Genomic DNA, 25,803 nt, shown 5'->3' with positions numbered 1-25,803 from the left:
TTTGTGAAATAAGACTGTATTAGAAAAGTGGAGAGAGTGGACTTTAACTTGTGAGGAACTGAAAAACATTTGCCTCACTTCATGTCATTAATGTTTGGAAGGACACTGAGGAGAGGGAAAGGAAAACGTTAAGTGTAAGAAAAAATTTCCTGTTAACAGTATTTCCAGGAAACTTTTCACAATATAAATGACATGTCTTATAGTAAAGCATGTTTAGTTATTCTTGTATGTGGTAAAGTGACTTAAGTAAACAGATGCCTTTTTCCTTCTGTTCTTTCTTTCGTCTCTTTTCTATTTGGAAATGTAGGCATTACAGTGCAGAAAGGGAAGAAAAGCTAGACAAAATCATATTTAAGTTAATAGGCTGTAATCTTGGGCTGTTGAGGTAGGGAATGGGGTACAAAAGTATGCTTTTACCTGATACTCTCGTAATAGGTGACTCTATTGTCAGACACACTGATGTCCCGCTCACCAGGCTGAAAAAAGAGAAGGTCACAGTGAGCTGCCTGTCGGGCGCTAGGATCCGCCACATAACGCAAGCACTCAGGTCACTCCAAAGCAAATACAAATATGACTCAGTCATTGTACATGCTGGTGTGAATGACCTGAGATGCACCTCCCTGGACTACATGAAAAGAGACATAGAGGAGCTCTCTGATCATGTAGCCCAGGCCGGTATGACCCTGACCTTGAGCAGCATCTTACCCTCACCCAGAATGATGCCACAGTACAAAGACAAAATGATCAATTTTAACAATTGGCTAAAATTTTGGTGTCATTCAAAGGGGATCCAGTGTCTGTCAGCCTGGGATGACATGCTCGACAAGCCACGTTGCTTCGCTAGGGACGGCTTGCACCTGTCACCACTGGGCTTTCGGATATTGGCAAAGGCTCTTGCCACCCCCATAGTGCCTTTTTTAGGCAAGGCTCTAAAGTCAAACACACCTCCATAGACAGCACAAGAAACAAGAAACTAAGGGTAATGCTGCTAAACGCCAGAAGTCTTAACCTCAAGATGCACGCACTCGAAGCTCTCCTCAGTATGGAGAACATCGATATCTGTGCAGTGACAGAAACCTGGTTCAAGGCTCCAGAGAGCACCCCAGCACTACCAGGTTATACCTCATATCATGCTTTTCGGCCCCAAAACCTGGACCGAACCACAAAAGGAGGGGGAGTTTCCATATTTATCAAGGATATCCACACCTCCAGGTTAGTGGCATTGCACAAAGTATCGGAGACCATCCATGTGCAACTAACAGTGGGCAAGACTGCTTTTCAGTTTATAGCATCCTACAGACCACCCTCTCAAAGTCAGGAATCCCACTCGGCTTTCCTGAAAACATTGGAGAACATGAAGATCTCTCCGAACACCATTATATTGGGCGACTTCAACTACCCAAACATAGACTGGGAGCACTACTCAAGCCCCAGCACCTTAGCCCAAAGGTTCCTGGAAATTATAAACTCAAATGCTATGGAACAACTAGTCACCACTCCCACAAGAGGGGATAACATACTAGACCTGATCATTACCAACATGGGGACTCTATGCTCCACACCTGAAGTATATCCCTCATTGGTAAGATCAGACCATAAATTAATTTCTCTGGATGTCCACATCCTGACCCCACCCCCAGCCCAGAAAACCACAGTGAAAAACTTCTCAAAAGCTAACTTCTCACTTCTCAAAACCGAAGTGGAATCCTTCAAGGCCCCAGGGCCAGTGGAAACTACGGCCCAAACTGCAGAATCCTATATAAACGCATTCTACGGACATCTCCAGGAATGCATGGATCATGCTATCCCAAACAAAACTAAAACCCAAACATCCAAAGGCAGGCGTCCAGTCTGGTGGACCCCAGCCATAAATAAACTGTACAACAGAAGGAGGAAGATACTACATGATAGAGCAAAATCCCTAATAGGAAGGCATCTCTGATCAGTACTAGCAAAAATTACGATCCCTCATAAAATCCTCCAAGGCCAGCTTCGAGAGAAAAATTGCTCAGGACACTAAAGACAATCATAAGGCTTTTTTCAGTTATGTTAGGAACCTGGGATGCAACTCCCAGACTTGTTCTGAGTTGATTCTAAATGACAAAAAATACACTGAACCCACAGACATCGCCAATATCCTGGCAGACAGGTTCAGTTCAAACTTCTCCACCCCCTCCCCCCCAAAAAAAGAGCAAGTATCTATCCCGGCAGAGGGCTGCCTCCCAAACATCTCTGATGCTTGGGTGAAGGCTGCCCTCTCCAAAGCAAAACACACTGCTTCCATGGGACCAGATGGCGTCCCGGGTTGCGTCCTACATGAACTCCAAGAAGAACTAATCCCTCAAATAAAACAGCTGTACAATCTCAGCCTCACTACAGGATATGTGCCCACAGAATGGCGTACAGCAACAGTGGTCCCACTCCACAAAGGTGGAGCCTCTACAGACCCTGGAAACTATCGCCCCATAAGCCTGACTAGCTTAGTCTGCAACGCTATGGAGAAGATCATCATGGAGCTTATAAACAAAGACATTGGAGACCTGCAGACACTAGATCCTACCCAGTTTGGCTTCGTCAAGGGCAGATCCTGCCTTTTGAACCTGGTTGACTTCTTCGAAACAGTCACCAAAGCCATAGATAAAGGGAAGGTAGTCCACACAGCCTATCTGGACCTAGCAAAGGCATTTGACACAATACCCCACTCGGGCATCATAGATAAGCTATCCAGCTTAAATATAAACCCCTATGTCACAAGATGGGTCGCAAACTGGCTCAAAGACAGAACCCACAGAGTGAGAGTTGCTGGAGCCATGTCAGACTCGAAACCGGTCACAAGTGGCGTCCCACAAGGTTCTGTCCTGGGACCGCTCTTGTTCGGTATATACTTTTCCGAGGTACAGGCCAACATGGGAGGACTATGGCTCACCAAGTTCACAGATGACTGCAAACTAGGCGCCATAATCAACTCTCCAGCTGACACAAACATCCTTCAAAAAGGTCTCACAGAGACGGATATCTGGTGCCAGAGCCATGGTCTAAAGCTAAATGCCAAAAAGTGTATAGTCATACCCTTTGGCAAAAACAATGTGCCCACAAATTACCGCATAGGCGGTAACCCATTAAATACAGAGAAAAAAATTAGGGATCTGGGGACCCAAGTTGATAGCAATCTCTCCTTTGACAACCACATTGCCAAAGTGGTTAGAAAGACCTTTTACATAGCCCACCTCATCATGAAAGGATTCACCTCTAGATCAAGAGAGGTAATCGTGCCCCTTTATTCATCCCTCATCAGGCCCATCATAGAATACAATGCCCCTTTTGGGATGTACCTTACCCGACACCTGCAGCAATTAGAAAGACCCCAAAAGTACCTCACCAAGAGGATCAAGGGACTCAAACAGATGCCATATGCTGCTCGGTTAAAAAAACTCCAGCTCTACTCAGTTGCATACTGCCTACTTCAAGGCGATCTATGCCTGACATATAAAGCTATGTCCAATCCAGAATTAATGGACATGCTCCACCTCAGTAAATCTAAATCCCTTAGAGCCACACGCTCGAGGGACTTGAACCTCAGCACTGAAATAAATAGAACTTGCTGGAGGGACAGATTCATAACCCAGAGGCTCCCTTCGCTCTGGAATAGAATTCCAATCCATGTTAGGCAAAGCACCTCACTGAATCTCTTCAAGAAGAATCTTGATGAGTGGATGGGGGATCGTAGGATTGTCCCAGGGATTACTTCCGTGTCACTATTAGACAGAGGCACAGCAAACTAAATCTTAAAAAGGGCACAGTATACTCAAGTCAAGGGGTGGCGTAAGCCAAACAAAATCGGGCTAGGCTTATAATTGCCCCAGGGTAGATAGCCCAGTATGAACCTATGAACCTATATGTAGAGCTGATATGTTTTCTTTTGCATAGGTGCATGCCTGGATTAAAGACCCTTGACTTAATCTATTCAGTTTTAAGGGGAAACAGGTGAATATGCGAACGCTAAATACACTGAAACGTTTTACTTTGGCAATAAATGTTTCAACTTGTCTTTTAGGCTGCAACAAAGGACTGCATTATTTTCTATTACATTTCCATGGAGACAAACTGATAATAGGGCAAGAAAAGCCTAAATACTGATTTATTCAAGATTAAAGGTAGTGCTTTCTAAAAGTCTGCAAGTGATTTTCTCATCTGAGAGGGGAATAAAGATAATAAAGAACAGCCACAGATTAGTGAAGTTCTTAGAAGCACAGGCAATAATATGCATCTTAATAATCTCAGTTTGAGGTTAATTAAGCCCTGTGTTAGCAGCTGTCTGTTTGGGAGAAATATTCCTGTTAGGAGGCTCAAACTTCATTATTTGAAGATGTACAAAGTTGCGTGTGTTTGTTTTAAGTTAACAGGTTATGGGTGTTTTTTTGATTTTTTTTAAGGGATTTTATTAAAATAAAAATTCTTCTAAAATGTGACATAGGTTCCAAAGTTGATAATAGGAAAAAAATGTATAAAGGATTAACCCACCAACCATTTATGGGTGTATGCATAACAAAAGCTGGAAATAGACATTTAAAGCTGTCGTATATAATAGGTGGGAAAATGACTTCTTACAATAGTGTTTACACTTCCCATATTATCTTAGAATGTGAATGGTCTCACAGATACAGGCAAAAAGAAAAGAATATTTAATTATATTAAGAAATGAAGACTGCAAATAGCAATGCTACAGGAGACAGATTTGGAAAGAACTAAACGTGAATTTGATAAAGAAAGGATTTCAGGATGGATATTCAGCAGATTATCAGGGACTAAGGAAAAGAAGAGTACTTACAATGATTGCTAAAGGAGTTCCAATAGTGATAGAAGAGGGAAAAAAGATAATAGTGGTAGATTTGTGGTAGTAAGGGACTACTGGCAAATGACGAGGGTTACACTGGTATGTATTTATATTGCACCTAAAACTGCTATTATGGAGGTAAAACATTTGGGAGAAATAATCAGCTTTCACCAGGGAATACTAGTGATACTAATAGGTGGGGACTGGAATTTAATTTGCAACAATAAAGATGTATCTGGGTGCCTAGAAGGGAAACTATAGCAAAGAAGGTAGATTTCTGTAAACATTTTTGAAAATATGTGGTATGAAAGATGTGAATTTAGTAATAGGAACTCTGAAAGAATTTACATATTATTCACCACAGTACAATAACTGGGCAAGACTAAGACAAATTATATTTCACAGGAATACGTGCATGTCATTTTGAACTTTTGACACCTCCATTAACTATTTCAGATCATGTGCCAATAGCTAAGATAAAATGCAAGGTAATGAAGTAAAGATGAGATACTGGCACTTCTCCACCTACCTCTTAAAAAGAGAGGAATTTGGAAGTCATTAGGGAAGATAGAAAGTACTCCATAAGTTATAGCTTGTGATTGAGATAAAATGAAAATGGAATTTAAAAATAGGGTAGAAATAAGAGAAAAGGGATCTGGTTAAGAAATGTCAAGAATTATTTAGAGGGGCTGACAAAGTTTAAACTATTACAGAATAAAGGGAATCTCACAGAAAAAGAAGAGGCACAGTTGCAAAGTGATAAGAGATAAGATAAGGGAGCACCTGGATAATGTGCAAGAGTTTAGAAAGATTGCTATTAAGCAACTATTTTTGATAGTAACTCCAGAGCACAAAAGCTTTTGGCATATTGACTTTTGTAACAGAAAGTAGAAAGGGTTGTTGCCAAACTTATAACAAGAAAAATAGCAAGAGATCCTGTAGAGGTATTATAGATATTTTGGAAATTTTATGAAAATTTGTATAAAGCAGAAAAGTGGGGGAATCGAGAAAAAATGCAAACGGAAATTTTTGCTAAAGATCTAAATATACCAAGATTAGAAGTAGATAAGGCTGAACAATTAACAGTTAAGATAGGAGATGTGATAAAAATGGTGATGTGTAACTAATCTGCAGGGAAGGCTCCAGGAATAGATGGTGTTCCAGTAGAAGTTTGGAAGCTAGGAGAGAAAAAAGTGATAAAGATCTGGAAGGTTTTGTTTAACAGTATTTTAAAAGGAGGAGAGGCACCAACATCCTGGAAAAAAAGATGTGGTAGGCTGTAATACCTAAAGATGGTAAAGACCCATTTGATCCAGCTTCATATAGGCTCTTTTCAATTTTAAACCATGATTATAGAGTGTTTATGTCTGTAACGCCTCAAAAAATGACAAAGGTGATGCCAAACTTGATATGGATCGATGTGGTATTATAGAGGGAGGCAGACATTTACAACATTAATAGAACAGTGGTGATCCAGAGGGAAGCAAAATGTACGAAAATGCTGTTACTGGGGGTGGGTCTTGATGCAGAGAAAGCATTTGACAATGTAAGTTGAGATTTTATGAAGAGGGCAATGGACATGTTTGCATTTCCTAATACAATAATAAAGTTAATTAGAAGGGTATATAAGGGATTGTAGACAAAAATCAAAGTGGGAGGGTTCCTCTCTGGTAAGTTGTGTCTAAATAGAGGAACCAGGCAGGGGTGTCCTCTTTTCCCTTTATTTGCATTATATTTAGAACCATTAGCAAAAAAAAAAAAAAAAAAAATGAGGGACTCAGAAATACAAGGATATAATTAGCATAGTGTTTAAGAAAATTTGGCTTTATTTGAAGATGATATTATTTTGTACCTGATGGAACCAGAAAATGACATCTCAGTGTTATGGAATATTCTGAGACAGTTCTGTTTTTTTTTTTAGGATATAAAATTAATGAAGATAAGAAAAGGCTATAGCTATAAACTATGTATCCAGACATGAATTGGTTTGTCTGTACTCATATTTATGGGGACATGATAAAGTGAAGTATTTAAGAATATGGATTAAGAAGGATTCTGTTATGGAAGTTAAGGATATGTGTAATGAAAGTAAACAAAAGATAATACAAAAACTGAGAAATTGGAAGCTAGCAAGATACAAGCAGTAAAATGTTTAGTTCTTTTAGTTTTATACACAGGTCAGGCTTACTTTTATCAACCAGAGAAGGAGTTGTAGATAGTAATTACTAAAGAATTGAAGGATTTTATCTGGGAGGAAAAGAGGACAAGAGTCAAGTGGGATAAGTTGATCCTTCCACTAGAACAAGGAGGTTTAGGATTATCCAATATTTAAGGGATATTTTAGAGTTACACAGTGAAAGTTCTTATACATATAACACAAGCAGAAATATACAATTCAAAGTGGAAAGGGATGATGATGAAACAAGGGAGTAATTCAAGAAATAAGGAAAGAGTGTGATTTTGGGCACAGATACTTAAGGTGAATAATAATGACAGAGGGAAAGGTAGTAGAGTGGGAACAGGCTAAAGAAGATTTTTGGATTGCAGGCTAGAGATTACTTTCCCCATCAGGGATTGATGTCTGGCAGAGAGAAAGGGATAGGAGAATCCTAGATGAAAGACCTGCACTGGCTGAGTTTCTTACTGAACCTAGAACAGAAGCTGCTGTTAAAAGAATAAGTAGTTGGGCATGCAAAATATTGCATGATAACTATAGGAATCAGAGGAGGTTATAAAAGAGTGGGAAGACAGATTGGATAAGCAAGTTACAAAGAAACAATGGGAGGGCATATGTTTGGCTCCTAAATATGCTAAACAATCTAAAATATTTAGGATTTTTGCCTGGAAGTCTTTGCATAGATACTTTTATACCCCAAGCAGACTCCAAAGAATTTTTCCATAGGTACTCACAAATGTTGAAGGTGTAACGGGGAAGAATGAGGTACCTGATATCATATGTTCTTGTAATGTATTGAGTTGGCACACTTTACAGAGTCCTGTGTCAGGAATACTGGGTGAGCAAATGAGTATAACTAAGGAAATATTTTCTGAGCTGGGATGCTGGATCTGAACTGCCTAGACATAGTAAGACCTTGTTAAGTTAAATTGTGGTGGCTGCCAAGAAAGCAATTACTAAAAAATAGAAATCAGAGTCTAAACCAACTATACTTGAAGTAGTGAATATTGTAACAGAAATAAAAGAACAGTAAGTAGGATCTTCAGAAAATGGTAGGCTAAAGTACATAGAAAAAAATAGAAATTGTGGGAGCAGTATATGCAGAGAAATGTTTTGGAGGAATGAGGTTTGAGAGAAGGCAGAAAGTGATCAATTTATGTAATGTTGATTTAATTATACGATATAGAACAATTTATGTGATGTACAATGTTTGTAAATGTAACTTCTTAATATGGTTTGATTACTTGTGAAGTAGGTAAACTTGCATTTATTTAAAAGTGATATTTTAATAAAGGTGTTAAAGGCTTGTACATAATTCAGGATGGGTTCCCAAAGCATTTTCATTCTTGAAACCCACTGGACCAATCAGTAGCTTGTGTCCAGTACTACAGCTTTGAGCCATCAAATGCATGCACTTAGTTGGCTACTTCATCTGAATGGTCCTGTAAGGGTAAATCTCCTTGAATGGACTAGCACCTATAGAACCAGGGGAGGTTGGATCCATATCAATAAAGTAAATGCAAAGATCCAGCACTGCGATTAAAGCCTAGCTCAAAAATATGCTGAACTACTGTGTAGAGCAGTGCATTCACAGTGACACAGCAGACACTTTTCTGGTGTATTTAGAGTGGCAGCTTAAAAATAAATTGTCCGACTAAATCACTAAGACTGCATTGTGAGCAGTACCTCTCTGGGATGCACAGTTAAACCCATTGTAGCTTCCTGGAAACAAATGTCATGCAGAATTAGTGTGCACAGCAAAAAATTGTATTGTTGGTATTTATTTTACCTTGTTTTTGTTTTTGAAAAGGTCACCAAGCAATTGATGAAGGCAAAACAGTACACACATACCTCGACCTGGCCAAAGCTTTTGGCACAGTTCCCCAATCAAGCATAGTAGAAAAGCTAAACAAACTGAGAATAAACTGCTATGTCATCCTCTGGGTCACCAGCTGGCTGACGAATATGACACAGATAATCAAAATAAGGGAGGTTACCTCCACAAAGAGACCAGTCACCAGTGGAGTCCCCCAGAGTTTTGTGCTAGTACCTCTCCTGTTTGGCATCTGCTTTTTTGAAGTAAAAGCCAGTACCAAAGGGCTCTGGTTGACTAAGGTTGCAGATGACTGCAAGCTAGGAGCAGTCATTGAATTCCCAAATTACTTAGCCATCCTGCAGGAAGGTTAGTCCCAAGTAAATAACTGGTGTCGAAATCATGGTCTGAAACTAAATACCAAAAAATGTATTATTGTATCCTTTGGGAAGTCATCTACCCCAGGGAACTACCACATTAACAGTACAGCCCTAAGAGTCAACTCAGTTGTTTGGGAACGTATGTGGACAGTGACATGTGTCTGTTGTAAGAAAGTCCTTTTTATATTACACAGCTTATAAACAAAGAGATTGTGTCTAGATCTAGTGATCTCAGTGTCCCCCTTTACTCATAGGTTAGTACTAGCCTAACTGCCCTTGTGGGCTTTTTTAAACCTAGCCAATTTCCCCATGTAAGAATCAAACCCTGCACCCTCCGTCTGTAAGGTAAACACCTTAACCATTATACCACCCTCCCATTGGGACAATCACTAAATATAATTCCCCCCTTTGGCATGTATCTGTCTGGACACATCCAGAAACTGGAATGCCTACGGAGATACCGTACTAGAAGGTTACAAGGGCTAAACAACATGTCCTTCATGGATCAACTCGAAGCCCTGTCATTGTACCCTGTATCCTGTAGAAAGCTAAGAACTGACCTGTGTCTGGCTTGCAAGGCATCTCCGACCCATTACTGGTGGATTTACTGCACATCAGTAAGTCAAATGGCATCAGAAATACTTGGTCTAGGAATCTAAACCTCTTTTGCAACATCAGCACAATGGTTTAGAGGAACAGGTATATTTTGCAAAGGATGCCAGTGCTGTGGAGTAGATGCCTCATCCACATAAAACAAAGTTCATTCCTGTCCATTTTCAAGTGCAACTAGATTTATGGAAGGGAAACAGAAATTTTAGCCTGGGGCTGTCCTCTGTACTACTAATGGACGGATGCAACTCCTAAAGGCTTTATCGCATGTGTGGGTCCCCTCAAATTATCTATGGCATGATCCCAGTTATTCTTATTAGGGATAATGTATAATTATCGACCATGGGATGGGTGTAAAGCCAATTTTATTTTTATTTTATTTTATTTACTTATTTATTTTTTTATTTGCAGTTGGTTTACCAGGATAGTCCATTGGGCCAAGAAGAACCCGTTTTCAATGGAGTCATGGGGATAAAAGCGCCAAAAACAAAAAGTTACAATCAAAGTTTTAGGTTACAATAAGTACATATACTAATAAAACTTTGCATTTAGAGATACAGTTTCTAAAGTGAACTAGTACAAGTTGTGAATTCTAAGTAGTTATTTGCTAATGACTTAGTACCTGCTAAGACAATATATGAATTAGGAGACTGAAGTAAAAGAGTTGGCACAGGTATAGAGAGGAGAAGAGATTATGTGGGGTGGGAGCAGGAGCATTCCCACTGAGATATTAGATGTGAGTGAAGTAATTTGTTAAAGAAAGAGAGGTTTGTGGTGGTACAGATGGATGGTGGTAGGGAGTTCCATAGACGTGCAAGTGCAAAGGATAGGAGATTTTTACTAGGTGGATGAGTGGGTTTATACAGCTCTATTAGGTTTTGATTGTTAGATCTTGAGTCTTCCTGGGAGTTGCATTTTAAAGGTTGAGGAAAGGGAGGGACAGAGGGAGGGGTTGAAAATGAGTTTGTGTGCATGAATAAGTTGAGTGCAGGTGAGATAATTGGGCAGTTCTAACCAACTTAGTTTGTGATGGGATGCACAGTGATGAGCAAAAGAATTGTGGCTTGTGGCAAACTTGGCAGTTTTATTATAGCAAGAGGAGAGTTTTGTATTAAGAGAGGATTGTAGGTTTGTTAGGAGTGGGGCACCATAAAGAAGAGAAGGGATGAGGAATGCGGTAGAGAGAGTGAACTTAGTAGAAGGAGTGAGGTAGCGATTATGGCGGTAGAGCATGCCAAGTTTCTGGTGTTTTTTTTAATGTTTGTAGGTGGGATTTGAATTTGAGCTCGTCGTCAATGAGGGCACTTAATAGTTTGGCCTCTGATATCAATTTGAGAGATCTGTTGTTCTGGGTGGTGATGGAGAATGAGTTTCTATCTATAGTGGCAATTTTAGAGGGGGTAAATACCATTAGTTTGTTTTTTAAGGCATTGAGTGCTAGGTGATTATCTATCATCCATTGTTCAGTGGTAGAGAATGCGTTTTGAGTTAGCTTTAAGAGTGTGGGGATAGAGGTGGCAGAAAAGATTATAGTTGAATCATCTGCATATTAGATAAGATTTGCTTTAGGGATTGAGCGGTGGAAATCATTTATGAATATATTGAAGAGGAGGGGACCCAGTATGGATCCCTGGGGAATGCCAGTGGGGGTGTGGAGGAATGAGGAGGTGGCTTTTTTCCATTTGACTGCTTGTCTGTATGAGAAATAACTGGTGAACAATTTGAGAGAGGAAAGGGATAGGTTTAATTTAGAGAGTTTAGCAAGGAAAAGGTTGTTTTGAAGTTTAGATGTTATGGTCTTGATGTTTTGAGTTTAGATGTTATGAAGAGTAGATGTTTTGATAGGTAACCGGGCAGTCATAGTGCTTTGACTGGGTCTAAATCCATGTTGTGTGGGAGTTAGTAAGTGATTGTCTATAAGATAGTGTAGGAGTTGTAGATGGATACATTTTTCAAGACGTTTAGAGATGGGGGATAGGATGGAAGATTGTGATATTGTTATTGCCTCCTTTGTGCAAGGGTATGATGAAAGCCTTTTTCCAAAGTTGGGGTACATAACGTTCTTGTATCGAGTGATTGATTAGAATACTGATGGGAAAGGCACTGGCTTCGGCTGCTATGTAAGAAAGTATGAGGGAATGTTATCAGGGACAATGGAGCATGATTTCAGTTTCTGAAGGAATTTTTTTTTATAGTAGATATGGGTATGGGTTTTATAGAAAAAGGTGGGCATTGAGAGGAGAGGGTATTAGAGGGTGGTGGTGAAGGGTGTGTCATGAGAGGAGATGTAGAATTAGAGGGTGTAGTGTTGTTAGAGAAGGATGAGGTTAGTTTGGTAATTGGGTCAATGAAAAAAAAGTTAAATTGGGTGGCCAAATCTATGTTTAGTGCATTGGGGTTGGACTGGGCTTATCTTTTTTGCCGGGATTAAGGATGGTGGAGATACCTTTCCAGAATTTTTGTGGACTTGTTTTATAGCTGTTTTGAAGTAAGGAGAAATAATTTTGTCAGTCTACTATAATAAGCTTTCTGACTTTGTTGCTAAGTGTTTTGTATTCATTAAGGGTGGAGGGACGCTTATTTTTCTGGTAATGTACCCAAGCTTTATCTCAAAGGCGCATGGCAGTTAGTGTATTTTTCGTTAGCCCAGGGACAGTTTTGCTTTTTATTCTTTTGGATTTTCTGGGGGCATAGCTTTCTAAGATGTTTAAGAAAGTTGTATTGAAGTAGGTAACAGCATTTGCCAGGGGCGGAGTTTTTAGAGGGCTCCAGTTTATTGACTTTAGAGAGTTAGAAAAGGTATTTGGATTACATTTTTTTAGGGAGCAAGTGGATATGTAGTTATGAGATAGATGTAAGGGGGAAGGAAGATGCTGTGCAAAAGTGGGGAGGTGATCACTGAGGGAATCAGGAAGGGTGCCACTATCAGAGAAATAATAAGGATGCGAGACTAAGATCCAGTCTTGGGTACTACCAAAGGAAAAGTTTTTTGAGGGTCTGTTTGTGGAGTTGATAAGCTGAGAGAAATTATAGTGGTTAATATTTAGGAGATTTGTGGGGGAATGACTGGAGGACCAGTTAATATTCATGCCTCCCAGAATTATAGTTTCATTGCTGATGTTGGTAGAAAGCCAGGAGAGGATATCCTCGAGTATTGAGCTGTTGTCTCCAGGGGGAATGTATAGGGAGGCTATACATGTGTTTGTCTATTTATGTGAAGAAGAGCCAGAATTAATTCTGCATTGACGAATTGAGGAATAGATTTATTATTGTAGGGTGAAACTGATAAGGAGGATAAGTATAGGAGAGCTACTCCTCCACCTTTTTTGTGGGTCTGTCTTTTCTGATGACAGAGTAGTTAGGTGGTGCTATTTCTGAGTCTTTTATGTGAGGTTTTAACCAAGATTCAGAGACAGGATGTCTGGTTTATTGTGGATAAGCAAGGCATGGAGGTTGGGGATTTTATTAGCTACACTTTGGGCATTTAGAGAGGTTAGTAGGATGGATTTGGATGTAGAGGAGGGGGTGCGGGGGCCCGGGTTAGGGTGTATGTCTCCGGATAGAAGGATGGTAGTTAGATGTTGAATTATGCTGGAGGGGTATTTGGACTGCTTAGTATCCAAGTTGAGTATTATTAGATTTTTGAGGGGTTTGCAGGTTAGTGAGGGAGTAGAGTGCTTATAAGAAGAAATAAGTTTGTAGGGAAAGAGTAGATCATTATTGATGGGATTTAAGCAGGGGGATAATTGGGATAGATGAATATGAGTGTAGTGTGGGGAGTGAGTTGGTAATATGAAAAGATGGCGAGTGGTTGCTGGTAAGGGGCTGGGTAAGCTATATATATAGGATAAGTTTAGAAGCAGTAGTATTTGAGTTGAGAAGGGTGTAGGTTTTGAAAACATAGTGAGGTTAGAAATACTAAGTGTGTGTGTATGGTGTGGTAAGGTAGAGGGGCATGTTAGGCTGAGTATTATGGGAGGGATGGAGAGGTGACTGGTGATAGATTGGGGGAGGGTATAATTTGATTGGATAGAGATGGAGTAGGTGTGGCCACAAGAATCTAAGTGTAGAGGCCCTGGAGGCGGGTGAGATTTGGGGGCAGGGTAGGGGAGCAGAGTGACCCCGTAGGGCAAAAGGAGTGGGTAGAGCCAAGGAGAGGTTGCCTACCATGAACAATCAATGGAATAGGGAACAAGCAGTGAATATGTGAGCCAAATAAGGTAAGGGTATAATGGGATGCAGCTTTTGGCTTAATTTAGAATGGAGAGCCAAATATGGGGTGAAACTACTTGAGTTAGAACTAAAGCCAGATAATGTGGGAAGTACTGAGAAAAAGTCTGTCATGAACTGGTGCTGTTGGGATATGGTAAGGAACAGTAAGGTCACACTGCCACCTATTGGAAAAAATTAATTATTGCTACTTAGATAGATAGATAGATAGATAGATAGATAGATAGATAGATAGATAGATAGATGAGGAGTAGAGGATATAGGGGAATGGAGACCACTGCAGGCCCCTAGCATTGCACAAAGGGGCACTACACTAAGCAGACTGGTTAGGCAAAATAATGAAGGTCAAGCAGTAGATAATACACGTACACTGTTGTATCTTGGGCAGCAGCACATTTGCTGTTTTCTTTTTATGATAGGTTGGGCTCCAGTTGCCTTATTTTTCAGAGATGATTCAGGGCGATGATGTGAAAAACACCTTGAGTGATAGGAGGGTGAAGACTTAGCAAGCTGTAATAGGAGAAAAAATATTTCTATTTTCGTATTCTTGTTAGAGAGAGGGGGAGACAGGAGATAGAAAAATAATTAGGTAGGAATTTCAGGAGAGATAGATAGAGAGGCCAGATGATAGAGTCAGCATAAGTATGGTGATATACAGGTAGAAAGAAACCAGTGAGGAAGGGAGAGAGCAGCAGGAGATATGGTAGCAGGATGAGAAAATGAAAAGCAAAAGGAAGTAGCTGAGATAACTAGATTTAAGCAGGTAGGGCACATAAAAATATACAGCATTAGACCAGGTTACACAATTATATCAGCAGCAATTTCAGGTTACATCAGTGCAGCAATTAAATCAAGTTCTTTAGCACAAATTACTAAAAAATAAAGGCAGCAGCAAGGAATTTAAAATTCACGATATGCAGAGTATTTAAACAACAAAACAAATATATAATGACAACAGCAGTAGTTAAATGGTAGAGACGCCAACTACAGATTGAGATGTGGTTACAGCAATTGGTACATCAAAAGCTCATGTAATACGCAGTCTGGGCACTGCGACTGAGTATCTGCTTATTGACTACCCTCATAACCAAGATTCTTAGGCAAGCCTTTATAATATATCAGTAGAATAGCTTATGCCATGTGCGGCTTTATTTATGATTGAGACATTTATGAAAAGCCCGGGAAATAGCTAGTGGACGTCTCATTCACTGTGTATCTAGTTTTCAGTTACCCTTGTGATCAAGAGTCTTAGGTTGGTCTTTCTGTTACACTAGTGAACTAGCATGTGTATGGATTGAGACAGTTAAAATAAATCCTAGGGAAATAGCTAATTTATACCAAATGAGATTATTTTGAGCACAGAAAGGGAAATTGGCTAGGCTTAAAATGGCCCGCAAGGGCAGCTAGCTTAGTACTTACCTACAGTATGAACCTATACAGCTCTTCCAATTGCAGTCACTTTGCATTGCTGCTTAACGCACCATATAGCCACCCTATTTTTTTAATTTCTTCAAATCTTTTGGATTTCTAATACTGTGATGGGAATGGACCCCATTCCTAAGTCAAAGTACAATTAAAGTTCATGAAATTAGTTTTGTTTCACTCTTTGATGTCAGCCAAAAGTGCTTTCCACAGCACCTGCAATGTGCCCAGTAATGACTCCTGCAGTTCGTACCGAGTTAGGTGTATTGGTAGCATACCTAAATACGATCGTAGACTCTTTTAAGACCAGTTGGTCCTACTACTATTGGAACAATCTGGGTATCTTTCTTCCACATTGCTCTTGTTTCTGCCTGCAAATCCTGATATTTTATGACATTGTGTCTGTCAGTATGCAAGACACTGTAGTCACTGGGTGTGGAAATTTCAATGATTAATGCTACTTTTGTCTTCTTTTCTTGGACCACTATATTCGGTTTTCTAGCGTCTGTCTTTTGAACTGTTGGTAATAGATGATCCCATGTGATGTAGGCTTTGTCATTTTCTATGATGCTGTGTGGCTCATGTGTCCACTGTTTTTCTGCTACTTCAGTACCATAATGTTTGCACAATTCCCAGAACAACAGTCTCGCACATTGTTATGCCTTTCAGTATGCAGTCCTTCTGCCATTAGTATGTCGCAACCAGCAACGAGGTGTGCAACTGTTTCCAATCCTGTTTCACAAAAACCTACATTTGTCTGTTTCTCCCACTTGTGCCGCCAATATTAACCTTTCATCTCTTGGTTTGAATTTGCCTCTCCTTAACCATTCCTGCATTCATTACTGATCAACATGAAGTTCTTCCAGAAGTTTTCTATACTTTCAATTATATTTATGCATTTTCCACATTTCTTTCCAGAAGTTTTCTATACTTTCAACTATATTTATGCATTTTTCACAAATCTTGCCTTCTCATCTGGTCCTTCACCTTATATTCTTTCTTTTGTTTTCGGCATATTCAGTTGCTGCCTGTTTTTTTATCCACTTGTGGTTTGATTTCCATTTTCGCTTGATGCCAATATGCTTCTGCTAGCCTAAGCAGTGAAGTCATCTTTGATTTATTCTCCTCATGTTTCAAAACTTTCACTACATTTGGGTCTTGTGAGGTCAGCAGATGTGTGGAGTCCCACAATTGTCGATCTGTACATGTAATCAGTTTCAAGGAGTCCTATCCTTCCTTTGGGACAGGGAATATATAATCTTGGTATGCACAGATTTTTATAAATCACTTGGTGAGAATGAAGGTACTACTATTTAGTTGCCATTTATGTACCCAGAGAATATCCAAGTGACTAGAAAAGAAGCAACAAGTGGGTGTAACTGAAGCCATTTGTAAAGTTTGGACTGTTAACAGTGACCATACTTTGAGGGAGTTTCGTTTGCTCACTGTTTAATGTACATGAGAGAGACTCAGTAGTGGCCACCACACCACAGAACCATGTAAGTGTAGAATATAATGTATTAATTTGATATACATAGTGCCAGTTTCAGTACCCCAGGTGATAGGACAAATATTCTAAATTCAAAAGCAGCTGAGGATGGCAGGCACAGGATGTTAATTTTATTAATGCTAAATTTGTTAGATCACAATACCTGCTCAGAGACTGACTTGGTCATACTGGAATCCGTGGTCCATTGTACTTTGACTACTGTTTGAACGCAACCTCCAGCCTTTGTCTCCAGGATGGTGCACAAGTGGTGTGAAGTACAATTACATCCTGCAGCTTTTAATATACTGTTCCAGACAGCTGTAGAATAAGTGCTTTGTAAAATTACTGCCTATAAATTCTGGTAACGTAACTGCATTTCCAGAGCTTTGGCTGTGCAGCTATGTCTGAAGGTGTCTAAAGTTTATATTCACAGGTGGTCAGGTCCTTAAAATTACAGATGTGAGTGGCAAAGTGTAGTAGTGTGAGTCTACTCAGCAGAACCATAGATACATGATTATGGACACTGGTGTAGCATAATTCCTTATGCCCATCCACCTACTGGTCTTTCTTGTGGAGCTTTGGACTTGCCCATCACAGAGCTGGCCTGCAGTCCCAGCCCAGGATGTTTTCTGACTGCCATTAGCAATTAAGTCTTGTCAGAAGAACCCAAATAAACATTCCATAATCCCAGTCCGTTAAGCCTGTAAGGACAGAAAAAGATTCTCCATTGTCTTCAGATTTTCTGGAGTGGGCTGCCAAAGACATAATTGGCCTCCACTTAATAATAAGTGGCATAATAGCCATATAGAACATGCATTGCCTCTTATGATCAGCTGCACCCTCTTAGCAAAGAAAGAAGCTGCTGAGGAAAATGGGGGAGTGAGGAGCCTATACTACAACAGAAACCCTACTCAGATATGTACCATTATGGTAAGCGTAGTAACAAACTGTACTGTATTCACTGTAAGAGTCAGTACTGCAGTATAATTCCTTATCAATGAGAAGAGTACTAAAACAGTAACTGATCCCTTGAGGAGGAAACAATCATAGCAAGCCCTGAAGGACAGCTGTGAAAAACACCCTGTTTAATTAAAGACCATGCTTGCAGTGTGTGGAAAAACTGTATTCTCTCCTAATATATATTTTTAAAGAAGGCTGTTATGATTGCTGCTTCTACAGTAGACTGAACTTTGACTGGCCCCTCCCATTGTTCTCATATGAAAAAGATGCAGTTTACTAGATATTTACAGTTTGAATTTAGACAGATCTGCTGTATTTCCTTTACATAAATGGGACAAATAGCTGCTCAGATTGAATTCTTTGGTTTCTGCTAATTAAAATTTGAGCTTTCTATGAACATCTAGCTGATTTAAGATTTCTTCCCCTCAGTTATTGGGTTAGGATAAAAAATGGCAGCTGAACAGTGTGGTTCAATATGCTTGAACACTACCTTTGACATAGTAGAAAAGTTAGTCATAAAGCTTACTGTGTCTTTATAGAAGACTGATCATGGTGCATGTCTGTTTTGCACATTAGAGCTTGTAGCTAAGGTAATAACCACTTAACATAAGGCTACTGCATAGCCCATTCCATCCATTTCAATACTAGGACTAGTTAGTTACAGGCAGAAGTCACATGGCACCTTTTAGACTCCTCCCCTAGCTCCTGCAAAGACTCCTCCCAGGCTCCAAAACTCCTCCCTAGATCCTGCAATGGACTGTGTTTCTCCTTCTCTCCAGATTTCATTTGCCACTTTTCATTTAGCATTAAGAGATGCCGCTAGACAGAACTAAATAATGGAGGAACAAAGGCCAAAAAATAGAAATGCCTGGTAGTGTATTTGGTTAGAAAGAAGGTTTTTAAGTCAATATCTTTGACTTGCAGGTCAAATCTTTACAGCTTTATTATTTACAGTTTTCAGCTAGATAATTTAAGTAATTTAGTTCTGCAGGGGTAGCCCTCCTATGTTTCAGTCACTGTCCTGCTTAGCTGGTTGTTCAGATCCTTGGCATTAAAATATACTCCTCTTGGTGATTAGTGGTTGCAATTTGCTGTTGGAGTTGAGGTTTGCCCATTGAGTACCTGTGCATACTGTTTGGCTGTATTTGATAGCTGTAGGCATCTACTCAGTGTTCTGTAAATGTTATAAGTTTGGTCCCAGTAGTCTCCCTAAGGACATGCACAGTGTTTGCATAATGTGCCATGAGTGAAACATATTGACACTAACTGTAAAACCTGTGAAGAATTATGACCTTACATGAAAGGTGAAACAATTTTATTATGAAAGGTTTATTACCTTCTGATTTCTTTGCCAAACCTAGAAATTAATAAAAATGGAACATGACAATTCAGAAGCCAAGTATTCAGGCAGGTCTTCCCCTTTTGTGTTAAAAGTGTCATAGGTAGAGGTTTGTTTTCCTTATATCTCTTCTTTTGCAGTCATCCAGGACTACATAGTAGCTACTGGGTTTTCTCATTTGGAAGTGTATGTGGTTTCTGATCCTCCTAGGAAGAGGAACAGCATTTTTCATCCACAAAGGAGTTATCTAGTTATTTAGACTTGAGACCGTTATCCATCATGTCATTTTGTTGTTCAGGTCTCTTTGTAGTCCCTAACTTTGTATCAGTTAGGAGAAGGTGATAAAGAGCATATGACTAAGGTCACATTGTGTTTTATGTTCTCACTTCCCCCATTGTTTCTAGGGTAGTAAGAGAAAACCCCATCCCTAATACTTTGATTGCTCTTTTCCATGGCGATGTCGTGGCACCAGGTGTTAACTGAGCCACAGTCCCTCTGACAACTACTCCAGTGGCATTGATGCCATCTTTCGCAATGGTGCTGATATCTTCTTTTGCATCAGTAACCTTGGCATTACAGCTTTTCTGTGGAAAAAGGTACTAGGGCCTATGTTACAGGTGCAGGTAGACTGACACTGCGTTTAACCTCAATAGCCTTAGGACTGTGGATGGTGTTTCACACTTCAACACCAGAACCTTCCTTAATCCTGGTGTCAGTCTTAAGGCTGGATGCTGAGGTTGTTCTTTCAATATCAGGTTCTTTGACACGGACATTGAGGAGTCTGACAGCTTCCTTAATTCAGAGTGTTTTGGCCTTAGCTGTTCAGGAAAGTACATGATACAGAGACAGCCCCAAAAGTGGACACTATCCCTTTAATCTCTGCACCATCTCCAGTCAGAGAATTCCTGAGAACTTAATCAAATGTGCCTTTCTGAAGACAGTTATGAGTCAAATATCCTTTGTCCTGCATGATGGCCTGCCACATAGTAAGGTAAAATGGATCAGGAATGTAGTAACATTCCCTTCATAACCCCCTACCCAGGCCAGCATCCTTAATTTCAAACATCCTACCCTGTCAAAGGCATGAGACCAAACTGGAGGCCGCTATCCTCATGTCAGATAAAATGACAGCCAAGGGGGTCCTACCAGACCAAGGAAGATCTGTGGCTACTTAAATTATTTTCGGTTCCTAAGAAGACAGAGGACATTGTGCTCATATTAGAGCTTAGCAGCCTAAAGCAGTATGTAAAGAAAACAAAGTCCTGGATGGTCACAGTGCATTCAGGCCTTCAAAACTTGCAAAGTGGAGATTGGTTGATGTAGTTTAAAGCCCCAGGATACTTGTTTGCATATCAAGATAGCCAGAGTCCAGAAGATTCCTATGCATCATGGTCAGAGTCAGTCACCATCAGTTCAGAGCCCACCCATTTGGTCTCATCACAGCCCCCAGGATATTTACCAAGTACAAACTGGGCATAGCAGCTTACCTTGAACTGAGAGGTATTTAATCCTTCCTTCCCTTACCTTTATAAATGGCTCCTGGAAACCACAACAAGGGAATTACTGATCAGAGCAATGAACAACTTACTGTAATTTTTCATATCTTTAGGGATCTCTGCGAACACCACAAATTCACAGCTGAAGCCATCACAAGCATGGCTATTTATTGAATGCCTTCTAGAAAAAAGAAACTGTGTAATTATTCTTCTATGAAACAGAATCAACATTCAGTCCACCATTTATTTTGGACACCAAAATAATAGTTGCATTATGTCTCCAGGCTTTGGGTCTAAAGATAGTGACAATTTTTCTCGGTCCTATTTGAGAGGTACAGAATGAGGGTACAGTACTTCATTGGACACACAGGATCCATAGGAATCAGAACTCTGATCCTATGTCTCTTTCAGTTCAATTAGCAACAGTTTGCTATCAAAATTTTCACTGTTGCCCGAAAGAGGACAACATTTCACAGGGCTGCCCTTTTGTCTTTCTCCCAGTGTGACACTCACCATGGATGTACCTGCCCTGGAGTGTATGGACATTGATTCAAACAGGTGGTCCAAGGGATACTAGTGTCCTTGAGATGCAGCAGTCCTCGTGACACTGTAGGTCCAGAACTCCCTTTCCCAGGGAATGATTGCCATTCATGCCAGAAACATGTGAGTGGTCTGGTATATTGACAAACATTCCTAGCACCCTGTTGACAAGCAGTGAGGCTATGGGATTTGGCCATGTAAAGTGCCATTTTCTGTGCAGTGCACATTCCTGGTCAGGCCAGCTCTAGCAGACAAGCTCAGTTAATCCCTGCTGATGTATCATGAGTGGTCCCTCAGTCAGCCAACCAACAGCAAACACTGTCTTCTGCTGCTGGGAAAGGTCTTTCCATACCCTGTTTGCTTACCTGGCCAGTATCAGATGCAGCAGCAGCAACAACAGCAGGTGGTTTTCCCCTGTGTCTCCTACATGGTGGAAACACCCTGGGATGCTCTAGTCTAGTGGTGGCCTCGGGGGGGGGGGGGGGGGTCTCCATACCTTCTCCTTTTCCACTCATAATAAAATACTTGAAGAAAGCAAAGATAACACAAGCCCAAGGTCATTCTCATAGCCTTATTTTGACCCAAACAAGTTAGGTTCCTTCCGCTATGATCTCACCTATTAGTAAAACCTCTTCTCCTTAGAATTGACACAAGTCTTCTATCCCATTCATCCAGCTTCACGTGGATGTTCACCCCTTCTAGCTAAACACATTAAGGAATCCCAGAAGCTTTCCTAGAAAAAAATAAGACAGTTTGAGGAGGATATTTTTATTTATACCTCCTATCATGTAACCTGCCACTCTGTGGTATTTAAACTTTGTGCTGGAGTAGTTGTTACTAATCCCCCAACCCCCTCAACCGGCAGTTACATTAGATCTTTCGTTTTTATTTTATTTATTTATTGGCATTTGATTACCAGGAACGTTCAGCTGTGTTGGTTCTCATTTTCAGCAGAAGCCTGGGGAGAAAGCTGTTTTCCTGCAAGCAATTACTTCAGCCAGGAGAATTTTTGAAATTCATACTTTATCTTCTAAACCTTTCTGTATGCATTTATTTGTCCTTACAAACAAATCCTTTCTTTGTGCTAGAAGTGAATATTAACTGATCAGTCAATCTATTTCCTCAGTATTTATTTCAACTGGGCAGAGTATGTACTCCATTGCCTGGATATTTATTTTATTTAATGGCATTTTTACTGATAAATTTGAACAGGAGCCTATTTTCAGCAAAGGGCCAGGAAGAAAAGCTCCAAAATATTACAAAACATTTTAAGAACAATAAATTTACAATCTTCAAAAATAATAAAAACATCTACACATTAGTTATACCAAACTAGACATAACATGAAAACATTGGTTAAGAACAGCTACACGTTATATGACAACGATTTAATATTTAGAGAACATATGTTTTCCCTGTTCATCATTAGCTTCACTTTGATTTAGTCATAACTTGTGATGTAAGGAGAGATTATCAGTTATTTATGTCCTTTGTAGTAAGCAGATTGAGGCAGAAAATTTCAAAGGTCACTCTGTCCGAATAGCTGTCAGACTGCATTATTTTGGGGGGTTTTTGCCATTTAAGTGCAGTAAGTCTCTAATAATCAAACCTAAAACCCACTCTTTTAGAGCTTTAACTACTTTGCTGACCCTATTCAAAAATTTCTAAGTTGATGATATCTGTGTTACTGCAACATGGATTTCGTGGCAAAACAATATAAACTGGATTTGATGTCAATGTCTTAAGTTAAGGATCTCAGACTTCCAGCTTGTAGGCTAGATGTTGCCTGTTGAAACAGTCTCCCTAGTCTGGACTGCTGCTACACCTTTAAAAAATATCTCCATTTATTTTGTAACACAAATCTTGTCATATTCTTGGCTTTGTGCCTTGTTTTGCTTGTAGCAGATCCTCTCTCTCTCTGATTGACTTGACTGTGGACCTAGTAAGAGAGAGACTTCTGTAGCACAAAACAGACTAGTAACAGAAGCACTTGGACCATAAGCATGTCTTCCTTTGGTCTGTGTTTGCTTTTGTTCTGTTTTTGAACTCCGTGAAGTAGCAGTATGTGACAGCTTCCTGGCAGAGGTATTAATTACCAAGTAATTTGCACATTTGTATACAAGGTGCAAATCACTTGGTAAGTGAAACAAGCATGTGTGTGTGCGCACCTGAGAGAGACAGACAAAATGTGTCAGGTGTGTGTGTGTGTGTGTGTGTGTGTGTGTGTGTGTGTGTGTATGTGTCTGTATGTGAGAGAGAGAGCCAGTGTATGCCAGCTGTGTGTTTGTGTGTAGAAGAATTGAAAAAGAAACTGGCGGAATGACAAAGGATAGATTTTTTTTCACAAATTTTGCTGCAGTGACTGCAACATTTGTGGTTCCTTCTGGGTTAATATAGCAATAACCCACGCCTGGGTGTGGGTAATGCTAAATTTACCCACGGTTGGCGTGGATTGGTCCCGAGGGCTAAGCCCGAGGGACCAAACAAAGCCAACCGTGGGTAATTTAGCATTACCCACACCAGGCGTGGTTATTGCTATTATACCATGACATTATTTAAGAAAAGAAACTATTACTTTTCTTAAATAATGGCATAGTATAATCTTGTTTACTGCCCTTCCGCAGATGTCTGGCATCCGGCAGTTCTGATGTACTGCGCCTGCGCAGTACATCAGAGTTGTGAGCAAAACGGAGAAAGCAAGATCTCCGTTGCTTTTTTTTTGTGTTTCGCTATGTTAAATGAGGTTAACATAGCGAGACAGTTTTAAAATAAGCAACGGACATCTCCGTTGCTTATTTTAAACCTGTCCCGCTAAGTTAAACTCATTTAGCATACCGGAACACTAAAAAAACGCAACGGAGATCTTGCTTTCTCCGTTTTAACACTGTCTGCTATGTTAAATGGGTTTAACATAGAGAGACAGCTTTAAAATAAGCAACAGAGATCTCCGTTGCTTATTTTAAAGCTGTCTCGCTATGTTAAACCCATTTAACATAGCGAGACAGTGTTTTAAAAAATCGAGTTATACTAATGGAAAAAAGTCCGGGCGACCGGACCTTTTTCCATTAGTATAACTCGATTTACAACGGGCACGCTGGCCAATCAGCGTGCACGTTTTGGGGGGATCATGGTATAATAACATTTATTTTATATTTCAAGTCTTTTTGAAGTATCCAAACCACAACCCAAAAAACGTAGATAAAAAACAACCACAAACAGACAGAGATCCCAAAGAAAACTCCTTTAATATGCCACAAGTTTTTTATCTTTTTGAAGTATCTGTTGAATACCATGAGGCCCAAAGTAGTGGGCCTGCCAGTTACTGGGTGGATAGTAGGGCTTCCCAATTTGCTAGTGTTAGGGAGTTGCATATTTTTAAAACCAATTTGGAATCCATGGTAAAGCATGGGAGAGGCTGAGTATATGGTTTATGAGAGAGAATAAATTGATGAATACACGTTTTCTTTGTACCTTAGGGAGAACACCAACTACATGCCTATGTATACAGAACACTTAAGTTAATAAAATAAAATGTTTCAAATGATTCCTTATTTATTTATTTTACTAGTCTTATCCTTGGCTCTGCAGGCTCATTCAAAACTGGTCCTCAAGCCATTTGTGTTTGGAACAATTGATTTGCCCTCACAGACACAATGTATTTGTAAAAGTTACTCTGGCAGGTAACCTCTTTTTCCCTAATTATGCCAACTGTGGGAGATGCCTACTTCATTGCGTAAAACAAAACTTAGGTTTTGTTTAAACAGAAAAATCCATTAAGAAGGAATTCACAGATTTCTGTTTCATTTTCCTTACCCATAAAGCTGGGCTTGAAAGTATCCAAGTCAACCCTTTCTTTTGGCTTTCACATTCCATAAACTTTTGTTGTCAGAAAAACTGCAAACCTTTACTGGGATCTGCAAGCACTCATTCTGCCAGAGTAGTGACCATTAAATCAAGCCTTCATTGTAACTGCTTCTGTGTATGATATTTGTATGGCTGTAGTGTGGGCATTGCTGAATGCATTTGCAAAGCACTATTAGCTAGATGCAGTTTCCAGATCTATATCTTCCTTTTGGGTCACTGTTATTTGGATCATTCTTTCTTGTGAACTGCCCAAAGGGCCAAGCTTGAAACTCTGTCCTGTTGGTAACAGGGATGAAACAATCAACAACAGATATAAAAGATAAAGCAGATATGTTGGCAGTTTCATGTCTGTCACCATCCGTACCCACCTTCCTCCACCTTGGACCTGGTGGTACCTTAATTTTGAATGGGTTCAGGAGTTAAAAGAGTTGTTTTCTGTTGTAGTGCTCCATCATAAGCAGACTTTCAGAAATATGGAGATGAGTTAGTAGCTGCAAGGCATCATGAGTAAAGGGGGTTGGTTGAAGTAGCATGGAAATTTTTGTGTGCTGACTTTAGTGTCCTGCCAGTTATGGTCCTTTTGGTTAGCGAGCTGACACTGCCAAAGCAGAGCTGCTCTAACCTTAAACACTTAACTTTTATTTCCATTTG

At 39.9% G+C, this 25,803-nt stretch overlaps 1 protein-coding gene across 3 annotated transcripts in view; it reads left to right on the top strand.

Annotated features, from left to right (window-relative positions):
* GALNT11 (polypeptide N-acetylgalactosaminyltransferase 11) overlaps positions 1–25,803 on the top strand; it is a 1,380,327-nt gene that overhangs the window by 619,020 nt on the left and 735,504 nt on the right. The window lies entirely within an intron of this gene.

This window comes from Protopterus annectens, chromosome 3.part1 (assembly GCF_019279795.1).
Source record: "Protopterus annectens isolate FY-2018-M chromosome 3.part1, PAN1.0, whole genome shotgun sequence".
Lineage (NCBI taxonomy): Eukaryota > Metazoa > Chordata > Ceratodontiformes > Protopteridae > Protopterus > Protopterus annectens.
Note: the sequence above shows the minus strand (reverse complement) of the source record. Positions and strands in the feature narration are given on the sequence as shown.